This window comes from Salmo salar, chromosome ssa03, assembly GCF_905237065.1.
Source record: "Salmo salar chromosome ssa03, Ssal_v3.1, whole genome shotgun sequence".
NCBI lineage: Eukaryota > Metazoa > Chordata > Actinopteri > Salmoniformes > Salmonidae > Salmo > Salmo salar.
The window spans coordinates 10,212,557-10,221,080 of record NC_059444.1 but is presented as its reverse complement, the minus strand read 5'-3'; positions in this window follow the sequence as shown (position 1 = coordinate 10,221,080).

The following is an 8,524-nucleotide window of genomic DNA, read 5'->3' as shown; positions in this document are numbered from 1 at the left end:
CCTCCCCTATATCTGTCACTTCCTCAGTTTCTTTCCCGAGTCAGCATTAATGTCGTTATGTGTCCCTCGTCCAGACGCTGTTCGTGTTTTGTTTCCTGTCTGTTTATTCATTAAATATTCACTCCCTGTACTTGCTTCTCGCCTCCCAGCGTTTGTCCTTACAGCACATGACTGAGCTGAAATTGTCCCAAAAGTATAAACACTTGCCATGTGACACTCCAGGCAGGCATCCCTGGTGCACCTACATTGTAAACTTTCATTCATACTATAGGCTAAGTTGTAGCAACCTCATGATTGGAATAAGGAACATTTGAGTATCATGTAGTAGCCTAAACCTATCGATGTTCCATTGAACTGGGTGAATGGAATATGAATGACAGTCATCCAATATGATCTAATAGAAATAAGGCCATGCTCATGAAAATAAATAATGTGTCATCTCATCTTAAACGCATCGACCGCCACTGCATGATGAAGTTGAGACCCTACGCCTGCTCTCTAACAAAGTGTAGTGAGGGTAGGGAAGAGAATCAACGTGGATAGAAAAAGCATGCGCTCTCTTTCAAACAGACCCTTTTTTTTATATGACAGTGGTTCACATTTACATTTTACATTTACATTTTAGTCATTTAGCAGACGCTCTTATCCAGAGCGACTTACAAATTGGTGCATTCACCTTAAATATCCAGTGGAACAACCACTTTACAATAGTGCATCTAAATCTTTTAAGGGGGGGTTAGAAGGATTACTTTATCCTATCCTAGGTATTCCTTGAAGAGGTGGGGTTTCAGGTGTCTCCGGAAGGTGGTGATTGACTCCGCTGTCCTGGCGTCGTGAGGGAGCTTGTTCCACCATTGGGGTGCCAGAGCAGCGAACAGTTTTGACTGGGCTGAGCGGGAACTGTGCTTCCTCAGAGGTAGGGAGGCGAGCAGGCCAGAGGTGGATGAACGGAGTGCCCTTGTTTGGGTGTAGGGCCTGATCAGAGCCTGAAGGTACGGAGGTGCCGTTCCCCTCACAGCTCCGTAGGCAAGCACCATGGTCTTGTAGCGGATGCGAGCTTCGACTGGAAGCCAGTGGAGAGAGCGGAGGAGCGGGGTGACGTGAGAGAACTTGGGAAGGTTGAACACCAGACGGGCTGCGGCGTTCTGGATGAGTTGTAGGGGTTTAATGGCACAGGCAGGGAGCCTGTGCCGTTCTTGTGACACAAGTTGTGTGGGAAAAAGATTTGTTCTATTTTATTCTGTTACATTTCATAAAATTCTTACTATTAAATATGTGTGTTGACTGTGATTGGGTAGGTGTGTCTAGTCTGTTTAATTAACAAAATAACCAACTATTGAATTCATGGCTGCACAGACCCGTAACATAGGTCTAATAAACTCAAAATATGCTCTTCTATTCTTTTGAAAATACATTTTATTAGTCTTCAAATGTTTCTTAGGACCTGCCTAAACAAATGAATAACGGATTTATTTTTGATGGTGTATATTCTCAATGGATTTATTAAAATAGATGCCCACTCACATATATACACTCGTCCTCGGCATGCCGGCATGGTACATTATAAAAGGTGTATGGTAAAAATGGACCTGTTTGTAAGTGGGTCATATAAACATTGCCCAATTTTTTTTTTACAGGCAAAATACCATAAATACTTTGTGAAAGCAGTATACTGTAAGTGGCCCCCATACTCAGACTAAACACACGCATACCGTACCATCCTCCTTTCTGAGTTCCCCAAAAGGCACTTGTTGACCCCCTCAAACTTGACCTAGTACGGACAGGTGAAAACACTCAAGTCCCAATGTACTTATGGCACCACAAACAAACACACTGGGACTCGCACAGGTCTGTTTACCGGCCCATCCACACGATGGACGCTGTTTGCACATCAACGCAAACATCGTGGACCACCGGTGTATAAACACGACATTTCAAGCCATATCAAGACATTAAGTACAGTGCGTTCATCTTTAATAGCTTTTAGCAGATTGCATGTTTGTGAGACACTGGCTTACTTTACATGAAAGGAAATTTACTAGAACGTTGGGTCGAGTGAAGTGAGTTACGCCAAACATCCACTCCAAACACAGCCACACAGCAAATTCTCCAGTGTTAAGTCAACACAGTGTTACATTTAATACTGGTCCTGTGTCCATATGGGCCCACACTTTTCAGTGTTCAATTAACACACCACTTAGTGTAAAGCCTTATTTGCATATTTCCCAGAGTGCCTTGCCTTTCGAGTGAATTGTAGGTTACTTCCCATGACTGTTTTTGTTAGTGACAGAGACATGGTTGTTGCATTCCTCCATTTTCCATCCTGTGGCCTTCGCCAAGTGAGATCCTAAGCAAATATACTATCATTAAAATATAATTCTACCTTAACCATCTAAACTGGAACAACTATTTCAGTAACGGGTGAAATAAGTCCAAGAAACAGAAAAATGTATGTTATTTACACTACCGGTCAAAAGTTTTAGAACACCTACTCATTCAAGGGCTTGTCCTAATTTTTTACTATTTTCTACATTGTAGAATAATAGTGAAGACATCAAAACAATGAAATAACACATATGTAGTAACCAAAAAACTGTTAAACAAATTAAAATATATTTTATATTTGAGATTCTTCAAAGTAGCCACCCTTTGCCTTAATGACAGCTTTGCACACTCTTGGCATTTTCTCAACCAGCTTCATGAGGTAGTCACCTGGAATGCATTTCAACTAACAGGTGTGCCTTGTGAATTTGTGGAATTTCTTTCCTTCTTAATGCGTTTGAGCCAATCAGTTGTGTTGTCACAAGGTGGGGGGGTATACAGAAGATAGCCCTATTTGGTTAAAGACCAAGTTCATATTATAGCAAGAACAGTTCAAATAAACAAAGAGAAATGACAGTCCATCATTACTTTAAGACATGAAGGTCAGTCAATACGAAACATTTCAAGAACTTTGAAAGTTTCTTCAAGTGCAGTCGCAAAAACCATCAAGCGCTATGATGAAACTGACTCTCATGAGGACCGCCACAGGAAAGGAAGACCCAGAGTTACCTCTGCTGCAGGGGATAAGTTCATTAGAGTTACCAGCCTCAGAAATAGCAGCCCAAATAAATGTTTCACAGAGTTCAAGTAACAGACACATCTCAATATCAACTGTTCAGAGGAGACTGTGTGAATCAAGCCTTCATGGTCGAATTGCTGCAAAGAAACCACTACTAAAGGACACCAATAAGAAGAAGAGACTTGCTTGGGCCAAGAAACACGATCAATGGACATCAGACCGGTGGAATTTTGTCCTTTGGTCTGGAGTCCAAATTGGAGATTTTTGGTTCCAACTGCCGTGTCTTTGTGAGAAGCGGTATGGGTGAACGAATGATCTCCGCATGTGTATTTCCTACCGTAAAGCATGGAGGAGGAGGTGTTATGGTGTGGGGTGCTTTGTTGGTGACACTGTCTGTGATTTATTTAGAATTCAAGGCACACTTAACCAGCATGGCTACCACAGCATTCTGCAGCGATACGCCATCCCATCTGGTTTGGGCATAGTGGGACTATAATTTGTTTTTCAACAAGACAATGACCCAACACACCTCCAAGCTGTGTAAGGACTATTTTACCAAGAAGGAGAGTGATAGAGTGCTGCATCAGATGACCTGGCCTCCACAATCCCCCGACCTCAACCAAATTGAGATGGTTTGGGATGAGTCAGACCGCGGAGTGAAGGAAAAGCAAACATCAAGTGCTCATCATATGTGGGAACTCCTTCAAGACCGTTGGAAAAGCATTCCAGGTGAAGCTGGTTGAGAGAATGCCAGCAGTGTGCAAAGCTGTCATCAAGGCAAAGGGTGGCTATTTGAAAAATCTGAAATATAATTTTTTTTTAAATTTGTTTAAAACTTTTCATATGATTCCATATGTGATATTTCATAGTTTTGATGTCTTCACTATTATTCTAAAATGTAGAAAATAGTACAAATAAAGAAAAAACCCTTGAATGACTAGGTGTTCTAAAACTTTTGACCGGTAAAGGTTTGATCCTGTAAATATTTTTCTAAAGCTATGGTAAAATGTCTTGTTCAAATATATCACCAAATCATTTGACTGTTTCTGAAAGGTGTTCTACGATCCATGAATAAGAATGATAGCAATTGACAAATACCTGAATATTTTTGGCCACCGTCCAACTTTAGAACCCCAATTCAGAGGGTCACATTTTGAATGCAGTATATATTGTAAAGGGTTATTGAAGTTTTCATAAATATTTCATAAGACCTACATAGATGCTTCATAAATCATTACGTCTTACGGTGACAGGTCTTCATTCAACTGGTTATTTTTCAAATCCTAATATGACATTTGCTTATAAATTATTAATGAAACATCTATGTAGGCTTTATAAAGGGTGTATGAAAGCTTAATAAGAAATGTGTTTTATGACCATTCTGATCATAAATGACCTACTGAGGTACACAAGGCCTTGCTGTCAGGTTTGGGGTCAGTTCCATTCCAATATAATCATTTCAGGGGATGAATTCATGTAGACGTAAACATTTTTTTGAGAGAATTTAATTTGACCCCAATCCTGCTCACAAGAGAAAACACCAGAGCCTACTTCCCACCTGACACTCATAGGGCATGTTTCCCAGACACAGATATTAAGTCTAAATCTGGTCCTGAACTAAACAGCAGTCTCCATTAAACATGATTTTCAGTCCAGGACTAGGCCTAATCTGTTTCTGGGACACCGGCCTATACAGCCTGGTAGCCTACTAAACCTTCTGGCCTAAAGAGCCTGGTAGCCTACTAAACCTTCTGGCCTATATAGTCTGGTAGCCTATTAAACCTTCTGGCCTATATAGCCTGGTAGCCTATTAAACCTTCTGGCCTATATAGCCTGGTAGCCTACTAAACCTTCTGGCCTATATAGCCTGGTAGCCTGCTAAACATTATGGCCTATATAGCCTGGTAGCCTACTAAACCTTCTGGCCTATATAGCCTGGTAGCCTACTAAACCTTCTGGCCTATATAGCCTGGTAGCCTACTAAACCTTCTGGCCTATATAGCCTGGTAGCCTACTAAACCTTCTGGCCTATATAGCCTGGTAGCCTACTAAACCTTCTGGCCTATATAGCCTGGTAGCCTACTAAACCTTCTGGCCTATATAGCCTTTTAGCCTACTAAACCTTCTGGCCTATATAGCCTGGTAGCCTACTAAACCTTCTGGCCTATATAGCCTGGTAGCCTACTAAACCTTCTGGCCTATATAGCCTGGTAGCCTACTAAACCTTCTGGCCTATATAGCCTGGTAGCCTGCTAAATCTTATGGCCCATATAGCCTGGTAGCCTACTAAACCTTCTGGCCTATATAGCCTGGTAGCCTACTAAACCTTATGGCCCATATAGCCTGGTAGCCTACTAAACATTCTGGCCCATATAGCCTGGTAGCCTACTAAACATTCTGGCCCATATAGCCTGGTAGCCTACTAAACATTCTGGCCTATATAGTCTGGTAGCCTACTAAACCTTCTGGCCTATATAGCCTGGTAGCCTGCTAAACCGTATGGCCCATATAGCCTGGTAGCCTACTAAACCTTCTGGCCTATATAGCCTGGTAGCCTACTAAACCTTCTGGCCTATACAGCCTGGTAGCCTGCTAAACCTTATGGCCTATATAGTCTGGTAGCCTGCTAAACATTATGGCCTATATAGCCTGGTAGCCTACTAAACCCTCTGTTGTACTTCTGGCCCATATAGCCTAGGCCCATACTAGCCTGGTGAGCCTACTAGAAACATTCTGGAAGAGTTCTTATATAGTCTGGTAGCGGGCTACTAAACCTTCTTCAAGGGTTCTCCTATATAGCCCTTTTTGGTTATATGTCTTTTTCACGAGTGTCTCCCAAAGGCCCAATACACAAATTGCATACAGCATGATATAGCTGCCTGTGAATAAATGAACGAATCAATACAGCAAATATCTAAAGCTCAGTACAGGACAGACATAGGCCAAACTATTATCACACACGAAAAGCAAGTCCCACAGCCTACTTCATAGGCTAGCACATGGTCAATCCGGGATCCTTGGGATGTCACTACGCTTAACCCTAACATTAACCCATACCTTAACCCTAACCTTAACCTTAACCCTTACCTGAACCTAACCCTTACCTTAAACATTTTACATTTAAACTTCAATGGGGTAGGACCATCCCATGATTCCCATGATAAAGTGGACCTATGTTTAAGACAGCAGGTTATGTAGGACTCATTTAGGCTAAATCTGTGAACCCGTTTCATTTTCATGTAGCCTACATTTCCCTATAAAGATTTGTCCATAAGCGTTCCTCACAACCTTCCTTTTCATGAACATTCAGTGACAAAAAAAACATGTATTTTTAAAAGGGTATGATGCTTACATCCTTCGCCTCAGTTCCTCGCAGCATCACCCCCAAAGCAAAACAAAGCAATGCAGTCCTCATCTTGAAGATGATGTTCCCGCCACTATTGGATTTAGCAAATTCGCGTGCTCCTCTCCTCTATCTCCTGCAACATACAAGCAGCCAGGCCCGACACCTGCGTGCGCGGCAAGCGACAGGTGCGTCAGTGCGGTTGGGGGAGCGTGTATCCACTAGTATTCTGTCAGCCGCACCAACGGTGACGTCACGTTCGTATGGTAATGAGGAAAAACATTCAAAATAACAGCCCCTATTTCAAAACATCGCAATGTAAATAACTAATTTAAAAGATATGGAACAAATAAAAAATATGCTTTAAAAAATATATAAATAATGAAAAAATACTATGTTGACACTGGTATGTTGAGAATATTGGCTTTTTCCACCTGTCCCAGTTAAAGTGTAGCGGGAAATATTCCGTAGGGTCTCTACTAACCAAATATTGTGATTTTCTAGGGAGACTGTGTTACACGGCTTGCTGCTGGCTTTGGTCTGTCACGGGACAAATCTTCACATTTCCCGAAAAAAATGTAATTACTACATTTTCCCCCAATTGTCGCACGAATGCAATTCCACAAAATACACATGTCCAGCAGCAGATTGGCCAAAAATAAGATATCACATTATCCAGACAGGTTGTAGCATGGAATACTTTATCCTAGTGTATATGTTTCACACCGTCGACATAAATTCAAAGCACACGCATAACTGACACTGCCGGATGGGACACGAGACCCGAATGCAGTTTCAAGTTCTCATCAGAAGTGAACATTCGATCCCGGTCCGACCCAAAGCCGGTGAGTTGAAGCCCGAGTACAGGCCTGGTTCTACATTACACAAATCAATTGAGCCCGAACCCGAAAAAAAGCCAGATTTCTAGAAAACAGTAGGTTATATTGATTTAAATTGCTGTTAAGAACAACAAGGGAGAGGCGGGTGGCAGCGGAGTGAGGAGACGAGGAAAACAGCATTGGGCCTTGAAAAAGCACAGAGGGGAAAATTCACATTAGTTATGTCATATACAACCATGTACAATACTAATTGAAAGTAATAGTCTTGTGTGGTCGGTCGCCTAGATTATAATTTCAGTACCGTTTTGATTGGGACAGTACCATCGCGCTGCTTTGAGACAAGCGTGGGGGACTCTAGATAAATCAATCATGATCAGATCTTTGTTTTCAATGAATCTCCGTTTGGATATTTGGTAACAATTAGGCTGTGGAATCGTTAGCAAAGTTGAATGTTTAATGATCATCTTTATTCTAGTTTGCTAGCATTTTATACAAGTGGATTTTGCTCTTCACTAGCGTAGTAGCCTTGGTTACATGCAATAATGTACCATGCAATTACTATATATCTACTGACTGTTGTAGTAGTCTTATATAGCCTTATATAGAACGTAGGCTATTTTCCTATTGTCCCAATCTCACTGAAACCCAACATATTGACTCATGTCTCGCATGAAAATTCCTAACTTTATTCTGTCATCCATAGGCTGCACCATCAAAGCACGTCTCACCTATGCAAGGTCAAAATACCGCTATAACATTTCGCCAGCTTCTCTGTGCTGTCTCGTATTGCTGCATATATGAGAGCTTCAGCATGCAATATGTCATTTACAAACGGCATGAGAATACATATGGAACCATTCCGTAACTACAGACGCTGGGAGACGGGAAGCAAGTACAGGGTGAGGATTTAATAATAAATACACATGAAACTAAACCAGAACAACGTCCGGACAAGAGAAAAAAAACAACATCAATGCAGACACGGGAATGAAACGGAGGAAGTGACAGATATAAAGGGAGGCAATCAATGACCTGATGGAGTTCAGGTGAGTCAGATGAAGCGCTGGCGCGTAACGATGGTGACAGGTGCGTAACTGGCTACCTAGAGCACCGAGTACATATGGATATTTTTTTAAACAGAGTTGGTCCGGGTTATGATACCTTACTATTTCCACTCTTCATCTCCCCATTATTCATGAGCTGATCTGCTATCTGTATAATCGTCAACTCGATTTTGCCAAATGGGAGATATTCTGTCATTCGTTGGAGGTTATCTAGAAA